Raw genomic sequence first — 24837 nt, forward strand, 5'->3', positions numbered from 1 at the left:
TGCTATATGCCCATGTCCTTGTAGCTAATTAAAAAATTGGTGGAGAGATTTGGGGGAGAATTATTTGAGGCCTCATATTGTTCACATTTGGTGTTTTCGTTCTAGTCATGTGCTTTCACTGAGGAGAACTGATCAGAGTCTGGTTTTATTTAGTTCATGTTTCTTGTGAAACGTGAACTTATTTGGAATAAGCCAAAAATATACTTAAACACATTCAAAATGTTGTCCTATTGTCAATATATGAACACTATTAACTTAGTTTAAAAAATAATTATGCGGAACAAATTTGAAGAAATCCAGTGTTGATATACAAAAATTATAGTATGTTCTTCATAAAAAAGACAAAGTTTTAAAAGAGCATCCATTAAAATAAAGATACTCTAGAAGCACGGTTCAAATAAATAACTTTGCATCTTAAAGTTGTTTAATTTCTAAGCCCCTAGACATAAATTGGATACAAATTGAGAAAGCACAACCACCTAATGTATAACTTGTCAGATTTGGATGGTTTCTATACTGACAAAATAATTTTTTAAAAAGAAACAGAAAATATGATTCTTGCTCAGAATCACAGAGATGGCTGATTATTTATACATGCAATAGAATATATATGATGGTTTGAAACCATTTCTATTTAGGATTATAGTATGCTCTGATGCTTTTGCAGATCATGTGCCTCAGTTTTTCAATGAAGAGTTGCCTCTGGGTAGTGCTGGGACTGCTCTGTTTTAATAATCAGCAGCAGCAGAAAGTCAAGAACCATTCCCATTCGTATTTGGTCAGACCAGTCAAAATGACATAAAATAGGGTTTACTAAAGTAGTCAGTGTCTCTGGTTTACCCTGTTCTATTAAATAACATGACAAGCGTTTTAACAATACTAGCTGGAATAATTGCAATCATTTTGTAATCAGATGTTGAGACTCACATGGTATGATGTTAGAGAAAAATATAAACAAATATTTTTTGAGTAGTACGTTTAAGAGCTTTTTAAGTCTGCTTGTTGTGTGCAGGCCCATTATATATACTTGATCAAATTCATTTATTTTATGTGTTCATTGATACTGCCTCATTCCTAAAGAACTTGAGGTTTGTGTACTTGATTCAAAACCAAAAACCCATACATATATCTAGTACTCTAGCCAGAAATCCTTTTGTTATTCATTCAGAGGTAATACTTTGGCCCCATGTGTGTAAGAAGGATTTTGGTTCTCTGTTCTATTACATTGATGAGCTTTTCAATTCCTATAGTCTGCCTCCTTGACTTTCCCAATAAACTATCTTCAAAACAGAAACTACAGATTCAGGAAGCCCTTTGATATCTTCTAACAATTTGAATGAAAAAAAAATTCTTAATACAGTAATGCTTTTCTTCAAGAATAGATTACCCTATTTGAAACAAGCCTAGAAAAGGTATAATAATACATGGAAGCTGAGCAGGTGTTTGTCTAGAAAGTTAGGTTTGTGAAATCATATATAATCTCATCCTCATTCTATAACCTCACTTAGAGATGTTCTGATTAATGATGTAGCTCATTAAAACTGCTGTGCATGTTACTTAGACTTTTTGGAAATTAGTCACTTTACTATAATACTGTCATTGACTTCCTGAGGTCTAAGTTCTACTTATGACTCTGCCACTTTAGTGACCTGGAGTAAATCTTTTCATATTTAGTGGCCTGTGTTTCCATATCTTTAATAAATTATTAATTTGAGGCTGTGTATGTGTCTTTGAGATTGGTTTTGCATATAGCAATTACTAAGTAGAAACTGATTTAAGAAATCTTAAATTTTTGAAGTTCTAAACAAAACTAATTGTTTAGCTTTAAACTTGGACAAAATGTTTATTCTACTTCCAAAATACAACATATTCTAGTAAAACTGTCAAAGGTAGCTGAATAATATTTTAGAACTGTGAATTATTTACCGTGTATAAATATAGTATATGCAATTTCTCTTAGATATTTTAATTTTCTGATAGTCTCTCTAAAGCACTAAATCTTAAAGTCTAATATATGAAACTATAAATATGGTAAAATTCATTCAATATTCTAATAATTAAGATTGTTTAGTTTCAACTTAAAATCACAAGTTTAAATAATAATTTCAATTTTCTGGAGATAATACAAAAATTCAAAGATAAATACCGAATTCTTATTAAAGTTGTTCTAGGCCTTCCAGATGGGGGTGGTCACATATTTGCATTTCAGTTGCAGATTAATTACGTAATTTTTTTGTTTACCCATAGACTCAAATTGTTCCTATGATTTGATTGTCTGTTTCTTTGACTCTTACAATATATAAATGCATTTTCTAGCCAATTGTATAGTCATTTGCATTTGTTGAAATCTTTATTTTCTTATTTACGGAACCACACTGATTTTACAGATTTTATAATAATGATTACATTTTAATAGATGTTTTTCATTGCTCCAGATGATTAATTATAACTTTCAAGTCATCCAAATTACATAAAATAAGATCATTTAGCAACACTTTCAGCATTAATATGTAACTTAAAAATTGATTGTGTTTGTACTATGCAAAGGAAAATTTCCAGGAATTTGGAGAAAGTTTCATCATGATGTAGTCTTTCAGAGAGCTAAACTTAAAGAAAAAATAAACCCCTTAAAGCGGAATTCAAGTACAAAAAATACATGGTGTTTCCACAGATAAAAAAAAAAAGGGTACTAATAGAATTTGGGGAAAAGAGCATTTATTTATTGACTAGGTTTCCCTTAGACATCTTAAATAAAGAAGTTTATGGCTGAGTTTTGAAGAAACAACAGATAAGAGGGTGAGAGGTGGTGTTATGGAAAACTTTAAAAGACCTTGAACAGGAGCACCTGGGTGACTCAGTCGGTTGGGCATTTGACTTGAACTCAGATCATGATCTCTCAGTTCATGGGTTCGAGCCCTACATTGGAGTCTGCACTGACAGAGTGGACACAGCCTACTTGGAATTCTTTCTTTCTCCTTCTCTCTCTGCCCCTCCCATTCTTTCACTCTCTTTCTCTTTCAAAAATAAACATTCGGGGCGCCTGGGTGGCGCAGTCGGTTAAGCGTCCGATTTCAGCCAGGTCACGATCTCGCGGTCCGTGAGTTCGAGCCCCGCGTCGGGCTCTGGGCTGATGGCTCGGAGCCTGGAGCCTGTTTCCCATTCTGTGTCTCCCTCTCTCTCTGCCCCTCCCCCATTCATGCTCTGTCTCTCTCTGTCCCAAAAATAAATAAACGTTGAAAAAAAAAATAAAATAAACATTCAAATACGACCTTGGACAGGGGAGCCTGGGTGCCTCAGTCAGTTAAGCATCTGACCATTGATTTCAGCTATGGTCATGATCTTGCAGTTTCTAGGATTGAGCTCCAAGTCAGGCTCCATGCTGACAGCATGGAGCCTGCTTGGGATTCTCTCTCCCTCTCTCTCTGCCCCTCCCAACTTGCATACTCTCTGTCTGTGTCTTTCTGTCAAAAAATAAATTAATTAAAAAATAAATAAAAGACCTTGAACAAAGCCCACAAGTTAGAAGATCACTAGATATATTGTGGGAACAAATGTGTAGAGAAGGAATGAGGAAAAATATTAATGAAGCATATAGATACCTCTATTGAAAATAATTTTGAATACTAGGCAGGGAGTGTGGGCTCCATTCTATATGTGGAAAGAACATAGTTCTGACAGTAATGGACTGGGTAGGTTTCTATGTAACCAGAAACCAAGAACTCAGGAAAAAGAGAGAGGTAGAAATATAAAATGAAAGAATTCTTCATATAGGGCTTTCATCAAAGTAGTGGACCATGGTGATTTTACAAGGAATAAAGTGGTAACAGAGTAGAGAGATCTGATCATTAAGATTCAGGAAAAGATGAGCAGAACGGACGGAGCTTCAAAAACTTCAAAAAGAAGAGTCTTCAAAATAGCCAGATTTGAAGAAATACAGCCGTGTTTTGCAGAAGCCTAGAGAGAAGAAAAATGAGGGGTAGTGTGAGAGCTATTTCATACTGTAGAGATGAGATCACACTTAGGTGGGATCAGAAACCAACTTCATGGGTAGAAGAGAGAAGAAAAATAGAAGCTGAAGACACAAATGCAGTGTACCCTTTCAGTAAGTTTTGTGTTGAGGAAAATGAAAAGGATTGGATAGGAATTTTTGGAGGGTTCAGTATTTGGGGGGCAGTGGAAGAATGTGAGAATATTTGGAGGTAAGACCCAAGGACCCAGTGAGAAGGGAGTGATTGAATACCAAGAAGGAAGAACTTATGAGGAAATTGGGGAGAAGTTAAGGAAGAATACAGGTCTAGATAGAGGATATGTCAGGGTGGGGGTGGGGAAGTGATGTGAGACAGGACATCCACTTCTTCTAAGACTGGAGGGAAAAGAGTAAAAGGCAGGTCCAGATTCTGAGGAATTTGAGGTAAAGAGAAAATGAGAAATTTAGGGAATTTGTATTAGTTGTACTCAATGTTGTGAATGATTAGTCAGAAGAAAGGCATAGGTAAGAACACTTTTCCTTTCTATGCTTCTAGGAATAACAGAGTTCTGTTCCAACATATTTGAGAGGCAAAATTATATCCAACAATATATTTTATAATTGTTTATTAATGATTTTTATGGTACCTCTGGTGGAAATAATTGGGCAGAAACATTCTAGTGCTTAAAACTGAATTAATTTTGATGCCTGAAATGTTATTGTTGTATTCATTTTAAACAATTTCCTTTGCAGTTTGAGATTTTATTATATGTTAGTAGAAATAGTTGAATTTTTTAAAATGCCTTTGAAGAGATGTGTGATATCTATAACATGTTAATCTCCATAAGTCAGTTCACCAATAGCAAAGTTGGGAAAAGTCACAAATAGACTATTCACAGAAGATGAAATGCAAATGTTCAGTAACGAAGTAAAAATTCAGTTCCACTGGTAAAAAAAATGGAAAGTAAATACATTTTTTACCTATTGGCAGTGATTAAACAAAAGAAAACAGTGGCCGTGCTCAGTTTTGGTGAGTATAGAATACAAAATACCTCCCTGGGAGAAAGAACACAGTTTGAACAGTGAGGACACTAACAAAGCTCCAGAACCTTTTGTATGTAAGTTCAGCTAACTTGAGTTTGAAAGTTTTACTTGTCCTTTTTATTTTACCTGAGGTCTGAGAATAAGGACGGTAGAGATTCTGTGTAATGAGTAGCATTGTACAAATCTCCTACAAATCTCCCTACAATTTTAGGGAAGTAAGTTTCTCCATCACTAGATAGACAATTAGGAATATCTCAGATATAAAACACAAAGTGAATTACATATATATATATATATATATATATAGAGAGAGAGAGAGAGAGAGAGAGAGAGAGAGAAAGAGAGAGAGAGAGGGAGGGAGGGAGGGAGGGAGGACGCTCATGTGCATGCACCAAGCTGTGATCAGACCTGAAACAGATATATAATGATCGAACATATTTCTGTTTTGTTAGTGTAGGTAATTAAATCCATTTGAAGATGTTTAAAGGAGGTTTTAGACTTGGGATCCAGTTTCTGTCCTATCTTCACAGTCTTGATTAGGTAATAAGAGTGCAGGCCATGCATTAGAAAAATCCTTGGCTATGGCTTTAAAGTTTTTTCATCAATGTAGGATTTTAATCATTTTATCTGTGCCATAATAGTAGACTGAGGAGCTGAATTTGTATGCTGTTGGCTAAAAGGAGGAACTGAGAAATTAAAATTCTGCTTCACTGTTGATAAGACTGGTGTAATACATGTAGAAAAGGCCCACTGCAAACTTGATAGGAAGCAATATTTCTCCCAAGAACATGCTACAGCTGTTAAGTGTCATAACTACTTCCTTTTTTGAATGACTGCTACGTTTTTAGTCACTGAGAAATGCTGTTCTCCCAAATCCTAAACTGCTAGAAATGTTGCTGTTTGAAATTATATCAATATGGAAAAAGCATTGCACTCTTGCCAAGAGCCTCTATGTTACTTTGACATAAAAAGCTTTGACTTACAAACAAAATGTACAGTTTCAGGTAGGGGATTTCTGGAAACATTCTACATCTATGTTAACTTTGTAGTTTATAAGGTAAAGGAGCACGGATCCACTTTCTTTGATAATTTTCATATTTGGCACTATTTTTTCCATTTTTTCCAAGTTGTTGAATTATTGGCATTAGGGTATGTATAACCTATATATAACCCTTATTATCCTTTTAATATTAGTAAAATCTATATTGATGTCCCATCTTTCTAATTCATTGATTTCTATGCTAATCTTTATTATTTTCTCCTTTCTTCTTGGGTTTAATTTGCTTTTCAATAATTAGTTTGTTAAGATGGACACTTACCTCTCTGATTTGTGAACTTTATTCTTTTTTTTTTTACTATAAGCACTGAATGTTATTAATTTCACTCTAAAGACTGCTTTAGCTACATTCCAAAAAATGCATTTTTATACTTATGTTTTTGTGTATTTTTATAATTTATATGACTTTAATCCTTTTAAATTGTATAGCCTTATGTTATGCCTCAAAATGGGGTCAATCTTAGTGAATGTTCATGTACTCTTAAAAAGAGAGTTTATTGTGCTGTCCTTGGTAAATGTGTTTTATTGGTGTTTTCTATAAATGTCAGAATAAGTTGGTTAATAGTGCTTTTTAATTATTCTACATAATTACTGATACTTCTGTCAATTATAGAGTAGTATTGAAATCTTCAATTATAATTCCAAATTTTTCTCCACTGAAGTCTGTCCACTTTTGTTTCCTCTATTTTGAAGCTCTGATATTAGCTGCATACACATTTAATATACTCATGTCTTCTTGATACATTGACTTTGTAATTATTAACCAATTTCCCTCATTATCACTGGTAATATTCTTTGCTCTGAAATCTATTTTTTCTGATAGTAAAATAGTCATTCCAGCTTTCTTTCTACCTCCCTTTTTCTCCTTTCCTTTCCTTTCCTTTCCTTTCCTTTCCTTTCCTTTCCTTTCCTTTCCTTTCCTTTCCTTTCCTTTCCTTTCCTTTCTCCCCTCCCCTCCCCTCCCCTCCCCTCCACTCCCCTTCTCTCCTCTCCTTTCCTCTCCTCTTCTCTTCTCTTCTCTCCGAACAGGGAAGAGGAGAGGGAGAGAGATCCTCTCCTCTCCTCTCAGAACAGGGAAGGGGAGAGGGAGAGAGATCTTAAGCAGTCTCCACACCCAGCCAAGCCTGACTTGGGGCTTGATCTAATGACCCTGAGATCGTGACCTGAACTGAAATCAAGAGTCAGATGCTTAACCTACTGACACCCAGGTGCCCTGCAGCTTTCTTTTGTATGGTGGTAGCATAGTACACCTTTTTCCATTATTTTTTTTTCTTTCTTTGACTTTATGCTCAAAGTGAGTATTTATATGCTACATTATTTAGGTTTTGCTTTCTTTTTTTAAGTTTATTTGTTTATTTTTGAGAGAAACAGAGACAGTGTGAGCAGGGGAGGGACAGAAGGAGAGAGAGAACCCCAGGCAGGCTCCATGCCATCAGCACAGAGCCTGATGCCAAGCTCGAACTTACAAAACTGTGAGATCATGACCTGAGCTGAAACCAAGAGTCAGATGTTTAGCCAACTGAGCCGCCCAGGCACCCCAATTTGGGTTTTGCTTTTTATCACCTGGCAGTCACTTTCATTTTTTGGAGTGTTTAGATTATTTACATTTAATATGATTATTGATGTGATTGGGCCTGCCTTCTTTTTGATTAATATTATTTAATATTATTTTCTCTCTATGGAACATTTTTTGGAGTTCTAGAGTTAATATTATCAATTTTTAACTTATTACAGCTACCTTTAGATAATATAATATGACTTTTTATGTTGTAAGAAAGTTAAAACAGTATCATATTTTCCTCCTTAAACTTGTACTTTTGCTATTACACATTTTTGTTTTACATATGTTACAAACTACACAGTTCACTGTTTTTTTTTTTTTTTTGCTTTGAGCTATATGTTATCTTTCAAATAATTTTTAAAAAATTAATGTTTGTTTATTTATTTTTGAGAGAGAGCACAAGAAGGGGAGGGGGCAGAGAGAGAGGGGGGCACAGAATCCGAAGCAGGCTTCAGGCTCCGAGCTGTCAGCACAGAGCCCAACATGGGGCTCGAACCCATGAACTGTGAGGTCATGACCCAAGCCGAAGTCAGATGTTTAACCAATTGAGCCAAACAGGTGCCCCTCAAATAATTTTAAAATAAGAAAATATTTATATTAGTAACATATTTACAATATCCTATGCTTTCCATTCCCTTGGGTAAATGGAAGGTTTCACCTAGTATTTTTTCCTGTCTTAAAAACTTCTTTTAACATTTATTTCAGTGCAGGTCTTCTGGAAACAAATATTTTCAGCTTTTTAATTTTTTAACTAGTTTTTTTGTTTCATATTCACTTTGAAAGATTTTTTTCTCTGAATATAAAATTTTAGGTAAACAGATTTATTTTAAAATTTTAACACATTGAGTATATCATTCATTGTCTTTAGCTTGCCTTACTTCTAATGAGAAATCTGTGATTCTTATTTTTGTTCTGTTTTATGTAATATTTTTCCCGTCTGCTTTGAAGTTTTTTTTCTTTTTGGTTTTTAGCAATTTGATTATGGTTACCTTTCCGTATTTTATTGTATGTTTATTCTTCTTTTAGAATGTTTGGGCTTATACTTTTCATAAATTGGAAGTTTGGGGCCTTTATTTCAATATTTTTTGCCTTTCATTTCCCCAGGCCTTGATTGTGTGCACATATTAACTGTTTGATATTATCCACTCAGTCTCTCGTTTTTCTTTTCTCAGTCTTTTTTCTTTCCATGCTTCATTTCATATAGTTTCTATTTCTACTGCTTCAAGTTTATGGATTATTTTTCTTCTGAAGTTTTAATCTTTTGTTAAATCTATCCAGCATACTTTTCATCAGAAATTTAATTTTTTATCTCTATATCTTACATTTGGGTAAGATAAGTTATTTTAAAATAACTTCCATTTTTTTCCTATAATGGTCATTTCTATATTCTTAAGCATGTGAAAAATATTTGTAGTAGTTGTTTTTATACCCTTGTCTGCTAATATCATTACCTCAGTCATTTGTGCCTCTATTTATATTGTTTGACTTATCTCCTGGTATTTGGTCATATTTTCTGCTCTCTTGCATGTTTCAAAATATATTATCAGATCCAAGGTATTGTGGTTTTTATGTGTTAGGGTTTTGAGTGTTAGGGATTTTGCTATGTTTCTTTAAGTAATGTTGGATACTCTTCTGGTATGCAGTTAAGTTACTTGGATCAGTGGTGGTTTGCTTTGAATAATTTTCTGTTGGCCCTTGGTGTAATTAAATCCCATTATAAAGAAATAGCCTTCTGTGAACTTAATTCGATGTTTCATCTCTTATTAAACCTCACCGCTCTGGCTAAGAACACAAACTACTCCTAGCTTTGTGTGGGCTTTGGGAATTTTTATGTCTTCTCATTTTGTTTCCCAGATGATGTAGTTTCCACTTACAGATGTGTAGATCTGCACTAAGCCAAAGACTTGAGGGAAGTCTCTGAAGATCTCCAGAACTCCCTCTGCAAGGTTCTCCATTCTTTGGTGCCATGCACCATGTATTGTAAATAGTTCAACCTCTCAAAAACTGATCTGTTTCTACTTTGTTCCCTCAGCTCAATTAGACTACCAGACTTTATGTGGGTTTCTTCTTCCCTTTGTTGAGTGTCTGGGCAATAAACTGGTATAATTTTAGGGCTCATCTTAATTTTCCTTCTCACAGGGAGTACAATCCTTAACCACATATTCTCTAATGTTTGAAAGTCATTATTTTATATATTTTGTCCAGTTTATTCTCGTTGTCTTAAGGTGCGAGTATAAATCTAATTTCTGTTCCTCCAACTTGGCTGGAAGCAAACATTCTCTAAATCCATTTTAATCCTGCTATTAACTTTCGCTTTTCTTTAATTCTTCTTGTGTCATCATTCTCCATTTTAATTTTTCTGTGATCTGTAGTTCACAATCTGTTCAGTCCTTAGGGTTTGTTCTTATTTTAATTAATGCCAAGTCTTTTTGCTTTCTAGGATCTTGGATGTATATCCAGCTCTCAACAAGATCATGGTATCAGGGGTGAAGGATTATTAATTAAAAAAATATTCTGAACAACTCAAGTGAAAACACTTAGATTCTATCAGAGACTCTGTTAAGGACTGACACCATAATTCTATACAAGTTCTTACTGAGGTTAAGCACATTTAATAAATCAAAGGATTTTTTTTCCTGCCCAAATGTGTTTTAAAGAAAAGCAAAATCTTTGTTTTTAATATTCATGTCTTGCTTAGTATTATGTGCCACTGCTGATACAGAAGGTTGACCTTTTTAAAATAACCAAGCATCAGTTCACATTTTGTCAGTGGTTCTTACTCTGGACATGGTCCATTGCAGTTGGGGGCTACTTAAAGTCTTGCAAATTGATAGGACATTTTGTGCATATATGTGTATGTACATTAGTTCTATACCTCTCTGTAATGGTATATGGCCCAGTGATACAAAAAAGTTTAATTGCAAATTAGATTATAACCTAAGCTATTACTTATGCTTGTATCTTTGATATAAAGGAATCACTAAAAATGTTAATGAAGTTATCAATTTTACTTTATCATTTGTTTTATTCACTGCTTGATGTTCTTATACTTTCTATATATTTAAAATTTATAATTACAAAGAAGTGGGTTTTCAGGCCCTATTAATCTAACTCAGGTCTTCAGATATCAAGATTACAATTTTTTTTAAACTTCCATTAGTATTGTAATGCCTACTATTATTTTAAAGAATGGTTGGGAATAATGACTGGCAAAAAATAACTGGGAATTGTATTTCCCACTGGAATTTCTAAGACTCATCAAAAACTTTGTTACCTCTTTGAAACCTTAATATTATTCAGGGGGAGGTAACTAGAAATAAAAAGTCTTAACTCTGCAATATGCTTTTTCCTCAAGTAATGATGACATGGTGGTCATAGTTGTTAATGTGTGAAGCATATTGATTCAAAGGAAAATAACTTGTGAATCGCAAAATGGTAAAGAACATTAAATTTATTTTTGACAGTATTTCACAGAGCATATCTTTGTATTAAAAAATATTTTTAGGGGCGCGTGGGTGCCTCAGTTGGTTAAGTATCTGACTTTGGCTCAGGTCACGATCTCACAGTTCATGAGTTCGAGCCCTGTGTCGGGATCTGTGCTGACAGCTCAGAGCCTGGAGCCTGCTTAAGATTCTGTGTCTCCCTCTCTCTCTGCCTCTTCCCCGCTTGCACTGTCTTTCTCTCTCTCTCTCTCAAAAGGAAATAAACATTTAAAAAAAAATCTAAAAATATTTTTAACGCTTTTTTCTTCTGACACTGACACAAAGGAATTGGCCTTTTTTCCATATTGCTGCAATGAAAATATCAATGGTTGGTATACTTTTATACATTTATTGAAGCATAATTTAAATACCATAAAATTCATGCTGTTTTTGTTGTCATTTTTTGTTTGTTTTGTTTGTTTTATTTTTGTTTAGATAGAAAAGGAGAGGGGCAGAGAAAGAGGGAGAGAGAAAATCCCCATCTTGAATGTGGGGCTCGAACTCATGAACTGTGAGATCATGATATCAAGACTCAGATGTTTAACCGATGGAGCAATGTAGGTTCCCCCAAATTCATGCATTTTAATTGTACAATTTAATGATTTTTAGTAACTTTAAAAAATTTTACAACCATTACTACATTCTAGTTTTGGAATATTCTGTCAACCCCAAATTTCTCTCATGCCAGTTTTCAGTTAACTCTGCTCCCATCCCCAGCCTTGGTAACTCCTAATCTGCTCTCTCTATATTTTCCTTTTCTGGAAATTTCATAAAGATGGAACCATACAATATGTAATCATATGCATTTGAATTCTTTAATTTAGTATGTAGTATTTTTGAAGTCCATCCATGTAGTAGCATGATCAGTAGTTGGTTTTCTGTTTTTTGTTGTTGGCTCTAGGGTACATTCTAAATCAACATAAAGGTAATAATTACCACTAGGAAGATATTTTTGTCAGTTTATTTTTAAAACATTGAGTATGTATTACATTAGGATTTATTTTTTATGAATACATAATATTTTAGAAAATACCATGGAAAATAGTTTAAGGGGATTTTGAAATATGAGTCATGATAAACAAAGAGAATTATGGGTAACACATGTTTGTGGCATACCAACTCTGTTATAAATAATGGGATTACATAGATACTTAAAGCATACATACTTCCCTGAAGCTGACTCTATGGTAAAACATGTGTTAATCCTTGTGCACACCATTTCATGTTCATTCATTTTGTGTAAAAAAATGTGCTAGTAAATTAAAGCAGGGTTCACAAACTACTAGCCCATTGGCCCAATTTGGTCCATTGCCTATTTTTGTATGACCCGTGTTTTGTAAAGTGTTTTACTTTTTTTTTTTTTTTAGAATTTTTTTACATTTTTTGTTTTTTATTTTTGAGAGGTAGAGACAGATTGCAAGTGGGGGAGGGACAGAGAGAGGGAGACACGGAATCTGAAGCAGGCTCCAGGCTCTGAGCTGTCAGCACAGAGCCCAAAACCAGGCTCAGAGTCACGAAATGTGAGATCATCACCTGAGCCGAAGTCAGACGCTAAACTGACTGAGCTACCCAGGCACTCCAAATGTTTTACATTTTAAAATAATTGTTTAGGGATGCCTGGGTGGCTCAATCGGTTAATCGTCCGACTCTTGATATCAGCTCAAGTCAATATCTCATGGTTTGTGGGTTTGAGCCCCATGACAGGCTCTGTGCTGACAGTGTGGAGCCTGCTTGAGATTCTCTCTCTCCCCTTCCATTGCCCCCCTCTCTTAAAATAAATAAGCATTTAAAAAAATAAAATAAAGTAATTGTTTAAAAAGTAAAGAAGAAAAAATGTTCTGTTCCCTGGTTTAAACAAAAATTACTATTACCTCTAAAGATTCTGTGGGTTGACTCACTCCAGATAGATTGTTCTTGCTTTGAGTCTTCCATGTGGCGGTAGGCGTTTCCTGACTGGGGCTACAACCATTGAGCTTGACTATTCCTTCACATGGCTGGCAGATGATGCTTGCTGTGGCCTGGGAACTCAGCTGGGAATATTTACAGGAGATCTACGCTTGGTCTTTCTGCGTGGCTTGCACTTCATACAACATGGAACCTGGATTCTAAAGTGGAGCATACCATGTAAACATTTCAAGAAATCTATACAGAAGATGCAAGGTTTTTTGGGAAGTCATGGAGTGTAATTCTTTTGCAATCTATGGAATATACAGCATTAGCTGTATATTCAATGTAGGTGGTGTCCATCACTTTGGGGAGTGAATATTGGGAGGTGTGGTTCACTGCGAGAGTGGGGTGGTAGTCACTGGAGACTAACTTCCACAGTCCTCCCTTTGGGTTCTAATGATTCCCTTCCCTCCCAAGTGCAAAATATACTCAGTCCCTCCAAAGATTCCCAAAGTATTATCGCATATTATCACAATCAGGTGTAAAGCCTAGAATTTCATTATCTAAATAAGGTCCAGGTGTGAATGAGACTCCTCAAATAAGGTGCTTCTTAATCTGAATCTGTACATTAAAAGAGACAATTTACCTGCTTCCCACACACTGATTAAGGCCCAGTTCTGCCCCCTAGGATTGCTTCCTTCTGGTTTGGGCTCTATCCTTCGGGGTCCAAACTGAATCATTCCTTCTTTTCCGTAAGAAATGCCCAAGCTCTCAGCTGAGTAAATTTTACAGCTTGCTCCTTGCTCATAGAAATTTGAAGGGCCTGAGACATCTTTTCGTTGTAGCTGTCTCTTTTGGTACAAGTTGGCACTAATTAAAATTTTGTTCATTTTTATGTATCAAGTTGTAAGTCTGTTCCATTGCACATTGGGGACCCACACCCACATTTTTTTTTCTGAGAGGGTACCTTCTGTAGCTCACAATTTTATAGAATCATTGTCTAGTAAACAGTATCTAAAAGATAATTCCTTAGATTCATAGCAGACCTTTTCTCTAGGCAAGAAAATCTAAGAAGCATACCCTTAAGATTTTGGAAAACATTTTATCTAGCTAAGAGGGTATAGAAGGCATGCCCTTATTATTCTTAGAAGTCATTTTTTTTTTTTCCTAGTGGAGAAGGTCTACAAGGAACTGCCTTAAATCTTTCTGAAGCCTTAACAAAGGGTTTTACAGATGCTCTCTCAATCTGAAATTTATCCTGAGGCCACATTTTGCAAAAAGAGCCCTGATTTGATCTTTGTCCAGATGCCATTTCTTACTTTGAGAAAGTTGTGCTGTCTGGAAAGGCTAGGTGTGAAACAATTCTATATTTTAAACAAGTCCTTGTTTTTTATATTTCCTTTAAATTCTGATAAAAAATTAATAGTCTCTCCTGTAGTTGTACTTTCTCTCTATATTTTTTTCATATACAGCTAAGATAAAATAACCAGTTGGCACTTTTCATATTCTTTCAGAAAAAAAAAATCCTGAGCTATATTTAATATCCCATTAAGTAAATTTTTGATACCACAAATAGGAAGCACTATGGGGAAAATGGTCAGAGCAGTGTATCCAGAATGCAGGCAAAAGGGAGTGCATTATCTGTGAAGTTAAAAATATACTGAAACTATCAAAAGTCATTCTTTATATTATCATTGAACAGCAATTCTAAACAATGTCACAGAAAATTCTCAGCTGGGGCAGACTACTCCACTACGCTCTCTTGTGGTCAGCTTGGGATATCACTTTCATGATTATGTTAGATTATATGGCAAGAGGGGTTTTGCAGATGTAATTAAAGTTTTAATCAATTGAGTTCATCAGAACTAATATCCCGATTGGGCCTGACCTAATTATATGAGCTCCTAAAAAGGAGTTTAGAGGTTAGAGACAGAAGAAGTCAGAGAGATGCAGTCCTGCTCACCTTAAAGAAACACATTTATGTTATGAAGTGCCCATGATGGCCATGGGATTTCAGCTTGGGGAGACCCTGACAGAGAGCCAGATATATAGATATTGTGAGATAATAAACAGATATTGTTTTAAGCCATTAAATTTATTTATTTATTTGTTTTAATATTTACTTATTTTTGAGAGAGAGACACACAGCATGAGCGGGGGAGGGGCAGAGAGAGAGAGGGAGACACAGAATCTGAAGTAGGCTCCAGGCTCTGAGCTGCTCAATGTGGAGCTGGAACTCACGAACCTCAAGATCATGACCTGAGCTGAAGTTGGACAGTTAACCGACTGAGCCACCCAGGTGCACCTAAGCCATTAAATTTATGGTAATTTGTTATACATCAATTAAAAAAAATAATACATTTAGTTTAAATTTTGTTTTGCTATGGTTTTCTCTGGGATAATGGTTAGGAATGTTGAATGATGGTAAGTTACAAAATTCATTGCACTGTAATGTAACTGACAACTGTTTTAAGTGTTAAATTTCTAACAGAACAAAAGTGCACTTGCAGATAAATATAACACTCTTTAGAAATATGGATGATGAAGCAACTACTTATCCCTGAAGGTTTCGAGGCAAGTTGCATCATGTTGACATTTGAACTAGGCCTTTAAAGATGAGTAACAGCTGGCCTGGCTGACAAAGGAGGAAAGCACATTCTAGAATGAACAGCATAAGTTGTCCCGCTGAGTGAAAGTCAGATGCTTGGGATTATGGAAAAGAAACAGATTGAGCATTAAGGTGATTTTAATGTATAGTTTATTGCCAAGAATATAATTTTAGAGGATTAAATATTTTGTTTGAGTTTATGGATAAAGACAAGTTTTTTCAAAATGTGGATATCTACAGAAGAAAAAGTGCTGGGGAAAGAAGTAAAGTAAATCTGTTGTGTTTCAGCACTTATTGATTAATATCATCTAAAGTGTCAGGTGGGATGGGTCAAAAGATCTGGAACCAGAAGTAATAAACGTTTATTAATCTATGATAATAGTCTTCATACAAATACTCATATCCAGCTTTAAAAGGCTACATGTTATATAGATATGTATGCTGTCGCATTGAATAGTTTCATAAGTAATCAGGAGATTTATGGTATATATCAAGATGCTACTTTATATTTAAAATGTTGTCAGTATTAACTATACTCACCCTATTTTTTAAAAAATGTTTATTTTTGAGAGAGCACAAGTAGGGGAGGGGCAGAGAGCAAGGGAGACACAGAATCTGAAACAGGTTGTCAGCTGTCAGCACAGAGCCCCAAGTGGGGCTTGAACTCATGAGCCATGAGATCATGACCTGAGCTAAAGTCGGATGCTCAACCGACCAAGCCACCCCTATACATACCTTATTTGAACATATAACCCATAATAAAAGTATTCCACATTTGAAAATCTCGTATCAATTACAAAGAAATGCATTATTTAGCCATAATGCATAAGAAAACCAATTCAGATTAAACAGGAATTTTGAAATACTTCATTTCTTATTTCATTGTGTATCATTTTTATGTGAAATCAGTCAACACAGCAAAAAATTCAGTGACCAAAAGTTTAACAAGTTCTAGACAGGCAACAATGATAATGAGATACTAAGCCAAAAGTAATGAATTATTGTGTTTTTTCCCTCTAATTTAACCACACACGCACAATCAGCATGAGGAAACCATGAGTTAGCAATTGTTAAACATTAGGATGAAGCTCTTTATAGTGGAGGTACCTACTGGGGTTTCTATAACAGCTCATATTTTTTTGTCTCTTTATCTCTTTATTGAGATAGGGGTATCCCAATTTTAAATTTGACTGTGTTACTCTTTAGCTCTTATGTCTTCTTCTTTCTGAGATGAGTAAATTGAGGGTCAGAAAACATCATAGAATCAGTGACTCATATTTAGAGTGGAACACTGAGGTATCTAAGTTGCTAGAAACCTGGTTTGATGTCCTGGGAATACTGACGATTTCATTACTTCTTAGGGGTAGCCCTTTTAGGTTTGATATCTAGAAATTCTCATCTTGAATCAAAAGACCTTTGGAGGCATTAAGTCTAATATCTTTTGTATAAGACAACCTGTCAAATATATAAAGGTTGCTCTTATTATTGCAGTCCACAATCCACTAGGCCAATTCTTTAGGTATGCCAGTGGTTGAGTAGGGGTTAAAACTCAGGTTTCATTCTTCCTATACTTTAATTTTTACCCGCATCCCCCATGCTGTCTAAGGGGCAGTCCAGGATGTAAAGTAGGAAAGGGCAAGTTGTCATTGCCTTCTGTGAAAATCTTACCATAAATTTTTACTAATATTTTTATGTAGTTTAATTTTCAAAAAATGCTATATAAATGTTTATATCCAGAAATCACAATAGAAATTGTGATATTAGGAGTTATGTTAGCTTATACAATTTCCGAAAGGTTGGAATGAAGAACTTTACAACTTAGGGAAAGAATCAAAGCTAGTTTAACTAACTTTCTAGAATAACTGTGTGTATCCCTTCTAGGAAAGAGTGAAGGAATATATTGCATTTAAAACTGCTTCCTATTTGATCAACTCTAACAGCCATGTATTATGTACAAATTGTGCATTTTTTCCACTTTTCTGTAATGGTTACTTATGAAACAATTTAAAGCTAGTACATAGGAAAATATCATGACTATGCTTTTCTAAACTGTCCAGAGAATATAATAGTACTTGCAAAGGCATTTTTAGCCAGAATATTATGATAATCTTAACAGGTGACAGATGTGATTTGCTCCAATCTTGTCATGGTTATTTTGAATGGGAGAAGATGTGCCATTAGAGGAGAAGTTCTGCCAGCTAATTAGCACATTAGATGTTCCATCAGCCTTGCTGGCTTCCTGCAAATAATTTGGTTCAGTATATTCAGGTTTATTTGGCATAAAGAAATGGAGGTGTCAGGTGCCTGGGTGGCTCAACCGGTTAAGTGTCTGATTCTTGATTTCAGCTCAGGGCATGATCGTGATTTGTGAGTTTGAGCCCCACACTGGGCTCTGTGCTGATAGTGTGGAGTCCACTTGGGATTCTGTCTCTGTCTCTCTCTCTCTCTCTGCCCCTCCCCTCCTCTCTCCCTCTCCCTCCCTCCCTTCCTCCCTCCCTCCCTCCCTCTCTCTCTCTCTCAAAATTAAACTTTAATTAAAAAAAAAAAACAAATGGTGCTGTTTACATTTGAACTGGTATAGGTAAAAATATATGTTACAATGTGCTATGATCTGAATGTATGTACCCCCCGCCTCCAAATTCATGTGTTGAAAATGTAATGCCCAATGTGATGGTATTAGGAGGTACAGAGCCTTTGGGAGGTGTTTAGGTCAGGAGGGCAGAGCCTGCATGAATGTTATTATGTCCTTATAAAGGAAGCCACAGAGAACTAGCTTGCCAGTTCTGCCCAACATACGATGACAGAATTGTGACTGGAGAAGGCCCTCACCTGGCCATGGTGGCACCTTGATTTCAGACAGTGCTAGCCTCCAGGACATGAGAAATAAGTTTCTCTGTGTTATTTTTAACTAAAACAGTTGACAATTTTATTTTCACATTTCACAGTACAAATGAAAAGTGCTTTTTTTTTTCTGATCCATCTATTCCCCTGCCAAAACTAGTCTGTCTTTGATAGGAAGAGGTAGCAAGTCTTCCTTGTCACGCTGTTAGCAAACACCCAAAGTCATAGCACCATGATCTGGTGAAGTAGAACAAGGGATACAAAATGGATTGAAAGAAGTTCCCCTCTGTCCTTATCTGTGTGATCGAGTCCTTCTTGGCCAAGTAGGCACGATGATGAAATGGCAGGAGGCCTCATCACTGGGGGGTCTGGTGTCATTAGCATGTGGCTTCCCAGAGGTGGCCTCGTTCCAGGAGCAGCTCCCACTGGCATCATCCCAGGAGGAGGAGGGCCCATCATTGGCATCACAGAAGGGCCCCCACAAGGCGTGCTGGCATCAGATGAGGGCGAGGAGGACCAAGGAGACTAGAGGGAGGTGGCCTCATTGCCCCTATAGGAGGAGGAGAAGAGAATGGTGTAGGAGGGATCTTTCCTTGTTTTGTAGATCAGACTCTGAACATGCTGTTCCATCCATTTCTGATCGTGGTCTTTCACATTCTCTTTGTATTTCCTACCACTGCAGTGTGTCTCGCTCACAGATGGAGAGTTGAGGGTGAGGTATGGGTCAGAGTATCACAATAAAACTTAGTCATGTTGCTCTCATATTTCTGTTTTTTATAAGCCACCCAATCTGTGGTATTTTATAACCTAAATGGGCTAAGACACAGTGTAAAAGACATTGTGAATTATGTCCAAGGTAGATTTCTATTTTGTTAACTTGTATTTCTTTAATTTTAATGCTTTTAATATTCCTGTCTTTACCAGTCCAATACAAATGCCCCAAAGTATGGTATGTCTATCAAAAAGCATCAATTTAAGTCTAGAAAATAATACATTCCCATAATTATATGCTATTTTAGCCATTTCCAGTAAAGAAAAGAGAAATGCCTCATTATTGCACCATATAGCGTGATAAGGGCATTATAGAAATGATGTTTCTAAATGATTTTATGTGGGATACTAAAATGGGTTTATAGTAAATCAACAGTTCAATTTTTGAAGTATATAATTTTGTTATGTTCTTGTCAGGGAAAAAGTAAGAGACTACGAAAAAAAGATCACTTCTAGCTCTCTCTGTCTAGGTTCTCAGGAGATTCTTCTAAACACTATAGGCAAAAAATAAATACATCTTAACTAGGACTATGAATTGAATATTTTTGCTAATGTTTAATTTCCAAAATAAGCAAATCAATTTGGGAATATTGGTCTACTAGAATTATGTAACACATTATTAACTAGACGGATGTGGAAAGCTGTGGACTTGGGAGATGAGATACACAAAAACCAAAAAAAAATAGAAAAAGTCTTCAAAGAGTTTATGCAGCTCAGTAGTCCTTTCCCCTTTCATCTCTTTATTGCGGGTAAGGTTCCACAGAGTAGCAATTACAGAGATTACATTCCTCCTCTGTCTCTTCTCTGTGGTTGACTCATATCCCATGCTTAGAAACATTCAGAGGCCTCCTTTATCTTAAACAAGGAAATCTTTACCTAATTTTACCTATCACAACCTCTGTCATTAAATGAGACTTTTATATTCACATGCCACACACCCACAGGTTCATAAATATCTTAACCAGCTCTGGCTATTCAAAGCATTGTAGCTAACATCAAACTCTTTGCCGGTGTTTTGCATTTCATTTCCCGTCTTTACTTTCAGAAATTGTCACTATCCATTATCTTGTACTCAACTTTTCTTTTTCAAGTGGAATTATTTTCCCACTAATTGAAAAAATATATTTTCATGTTTGTGTCCATTAAAAATCAACACATGAATTAAAGTCCTTTGGTTTACCACCTACCCGTATCACTACCCTCTCATCTCCTTCCTTTAAGCACCAGAGAAGTTTTAAGAATTATCATTTTTATTTTTTCAGAATTTCATTATCTCAGTATATCCCACTCCCACTTAATGTCATTGCAGTCTAGCTTCCTGCCCATTTTCTGCCCTGGTACAGCACTCAATGAATTCATCAGTGACCTCTCTGCTGCTCATCCTGATGGCCGTTTATAGTAACATCTCTCAGTATTTCAGAATAACTTGAAACTGATGGTCACCCTTTCCTTGAAAACTATCCTTCCTGCGTTTCCATGTTAGGGCTCCCCCTTCCTTTTCCTTCTGAATTTTATCCATTCCTTCTGTTTCTTTTTTACATATTACCTCAGCACATCTCTGTGTGTTTTTTTTTTTAAGTTTATTTATTTTTAGAGAGAGAGAATCCCAAACAGGCTTCACGCTGTCAACATGGAGCCAGATGCAAGCTTCTAACTTACAAAGTGAAATCATGACCTGAGCTGAAATCAAAAGTTCCATGCTTAATGACTGACCCACCCATGCACCCTATCCTGGTTTTTGTTTGTTTTGTTTTGTTTTTTAACTTTCTCATTCTTCACTCATTATTCCCTTGGTGGCTTGATCCATATCCAGTGCTCTGACTACCACCTATATGGAGATGCAAAACTGGACTTGTTATCTTTCTCTTCCAATCCCACTCCTTCCATTGTTGCTTATCTAAAGAATGGCACCATCTGGTGGCATAAGCCAAAAGCACCAGATAAAGCCTGATACCCTTTTCTTTTTCCTTTGTCACCCTTTATTCAGTGCTTTAAGAAGCCCTGCCAAAATTTCCTCTTAAATATTATATGAACTTGCCCCTTTATTCTCCATCTCCCCCATGATCACTACCACCCTATCCAAGCTACCATGATCTTTTGCCTAGATGATGCCATTCCATCCTATCTACGTTCACTCAGCCTTTCTTCAGTTCTTTATACTGCAAATGTTAATTTGATTATGTTGCCATGCTCCCAACACTTAAAATCTTTTGACAATTTCCTCTTGTTCTTTTTGTTTTGTTTTTATGTTTATTTTTGAGAGAGAAAGAGGGAGGGAGACAGAAGATGTGAAGCAGACTCTGAGCTGACAGCCCCCTGATATGGGGCTCAAACTCACGAACCACAAGACCATCACCTGAGCTGAAGTTGGACACTTAACCAACTGAGCCACGAGGCACCCTTCCCACTGTTCTTTGGATAAAGAAAATCTCTTTTATATGACTTGTAAGATCCTGCATGGTCTGTAACCACCAAAGAAACTGTTGGTTTCTAATTTTTAAAAAAAATGTTTATTTTTTTTTTGAGAGAGAGAGAGACAGAGCATGAATGGGGTTGGGGCAGCAAGAGAGGGAGACACAGAATCTGAAACAGGCTCCAGGCTCTGAGCTGTCAGCACACAGCCTGACGTGGGTCTTGAACTCACGAACCATGAGATCGTGACCTAAGCTGAAGTTGGATGCTTAACTGAGCCAGAAACTCTTAGTTTCTTTGTCCCATTCACAAGCATTCTTCAATCCTTTGTATCCAATATACTTTCCCCAGATACCTCTTTATTTATTTTTATTCTCAAATGCAATTCAAGCATTACTTTCTCAATGTAGCTTTTTCTGTCTCCATGATAACAGTCGTCCCATGATGGATTTTTAGAATCCTGATAACTCTTGTTTTTAACACTTCCTTCAGTTAGAACTTTGCATTTTTATTGGTGATTATTAACTATCTACCTTTGTTAGTCAACTATTCGTTCCATCAGGAAAGACATTAAAATTTTTGTTCTTTATTATATAATTAATGTTCAATAAATAATTTACCATATGACTTAATGCATCCTTGTATTATCTTCCAGCTCCTTTCTGGAGAGTATATAACATTGGACTCCATTCCACTTTTATAATCCTGCTTTTGACCCTTTGGTCCTGGCATTTTCTTCTTGTTCACTCTCATTCTTGACTTTAAGCATCCTTCTAAAGATTTGATTGGATTTGTCCTCTGCCACTCTATTCTAAGAAATTGTGGACTAGATAGTGCCCCTAATCTATCACAATTCTAGAATTTGGACAGAGCTTTGTAGCTACTTAAAGCTGCCATTTTCCTTTTCCCATAGGAAAATCTTGCATATGTACCTTTTACTCAGTTTACTTCAAAGCTAGACATTTGCTCAATAAGATTTTTGAATGTATTGGTTGTCTCTTTATGTCCTTTATTTTTCCCTTTAATTATAGCTACTCCTTAGTCTTTATAGTCCTTTGAATTTTCTTTTTTTTATCCTTCTGATAACTCATCTGTAGTTACAATTTTGTTTTTAGCAGCTTTATTAAGATATAACTTACCATATAATCACCACATAAAGCATATACAAGTCAGTATCTTTTAGCATATTCACAGGGTACGTATTATCACAATCATTTTTATAAAATTTTCATTACCCAAAAAATAAACCGTGCACTCCCAACCATCAGCCTACAATGTCTCATCTCTTTCTTGAAACTCTAGGCAACCACTAATCTACTTTCTGTTTTCATAGATTTGCCTATTCTGGACATTTATTTTAATTGGGATTGCATAATATGTAGTTCTTTGTGACTGGCTTTCTAGTCATGATTTTAAACAATATCACCATGTTATTTCTCAATAATTTATTTTTAGATCCAACTCCTCTCTGAATTCCAGTAATGAATTGGCAAAGTTTTGGTCTATATAAATCATTCTTACCTCAGCATAACATACCTAAGGTAGAACTGGTAAATTTACTTGTCAGATACCTTGCTTGCCTTTATTCCATATTCCTGTCAATGCACCTAACATCACAGGAACTATTTTTCTCTCCCAAACCTCATGCTTACCGTAACCCATTTACTAGGAACAAGAAGTTTTGTAATTTGTTGGCTTGATGCAAAGTTGGACGGTACACTTTCATTAAAGTGGCTCAGAGGAAACAGTTCAATGTTTCAAGTGTTGGAATATGTTTTTCAGTGAGTTTCGATAAGATCATTTTATTACTTGTGTTTTTACAGCCTGGCTCCAGAAGCTGGGCGGTCCTGTGAATGGAGAGGATTTAGGGCTTCTCTCAGGGCCAAGTAAGGCGGCAGGACCTGCCCTTGGTCTGTGTTGCTGCTGTTATACCTGCTGAAACCCTTTGGCAGCTGAGTTGTTTCTTCTCTGCAGAAGCAGCCAGGATCCTTGGGCACTTGTAGACTGCTAGAGTCACTCGCTCTCTAGAAGCTCCCTTATCAGCAGCAGAAACTATAACCCATAGGGAATAACTAGCAATGGTAGTTCTCTTGGACTAGAGCCCCTCCTTTTCCCTAAAGGGTATGGAAAGGGGTTATATATGAATCTATGCTAACTACAAAAAAATCACTCATTTTGAGGTAAGAAGTTAGTTTTTTGTTTTAAGAATTTAGTTTTAATCACACCAACAGACTCTCAGTTGCTTAAATCATTGAAATATTCTTCTAGACCCCTTTACCTTTAATAGAGCTCTATAATCTGGTCTTTATATATTCTTAAAATCCACTTGCCACTTTATTTTGACGTTAACCATCTGATCCAGGAAGAACCATTGACTCAATGGCCCTTATATAATTTTTTCTTTCTTGCCTTTTCACTTTCTTTCTTTACACAGGGATGCTTTTTTTTTTTTAGGTATAATTGACATATAACATAAGTTTCATATATACAACATGATTCAGTATTTGTATATACTGTGGAATGATCACTACAATAAATCTAGTTAAAATTTATCACCATAGTTACATAACATATTGTTTTCTTGTGATGAGGACTTTTAAGATCTGTTCTTTTTTGCAACTTCCAAATATATAATATAGAATTATTAACTACAGTCATCATGGTATACATTATATCTTCATGATTATTTCATAAGTGGAAGTTTATACTTTTGGACTGTCTTCACCCATTTCATCCTACCCCAACCCCTGGCAGTTCATCCCCTGCCCCGCATACAGGGAATATTTTCCCCCATTGCTATGTAGCTTTCTCTGACAATGGAGGTTTACAATCATCTCACCTTTTTAAAAACTGCAGAATTTATACTCAGCACTATACCCCTTTGGCACTGGCTTTCTTTCCCAATGAGATTATAAAACTCGCAATCGTTTTTATACCTGTTTCTTCCACTAGTGTCTAGCACAGTATAAACATAGAATGTAGTCAATACCTGTTTTTGTACAGATAAACAGATGATTGCTATAAATAGCTAAGAAAAACAGATACCATTAGAACAAGTCTTAGAAGGTTGATTCAAGCAGTTTTACTAAAACTTATTTAAAAAGGACTTAATTTTAAAACCAGAAACAGAAAAAACACCTAAAGAACAATGAAACAGTTTATCAGTTAATTGAATTCTGAAATTAATCATTTTTGTATGCATGCAAT

At 35.6% G+C, this 24837-nt stretch overlaps 1 pseudogene; it reads right to left on the bottom strand.

Annotated features, from left to right (window-relative positions):
* Positions 1–18739: 18739 nt before the first annotated feature.
* Positions 18740–19199, bottom strand: LOC124508320 (U1 small nuclear ribonucleoprotein C-like; annotated as a pseudogene).
* Between the last annotated feature and the right edge of the window lie 5638 nt (positions 19200–24837).

Source organism: Lynx rufus, unplaced genomic scaffold, assembly GCF_022079265.1.
Source record: "Lynx rufus isolate CCGP_SWC_20201006 ecotype Redwood Valley unplaced genomic scaffold, mLynRuf1.p SCAF_13, whole genome shotgun sequence".
NCBI classification, from domain to species: Eukaryota; Metazoa; Chordata; class Mammalia; order Carnivora; family Felidae; genus Lynx; species Lynx rufus.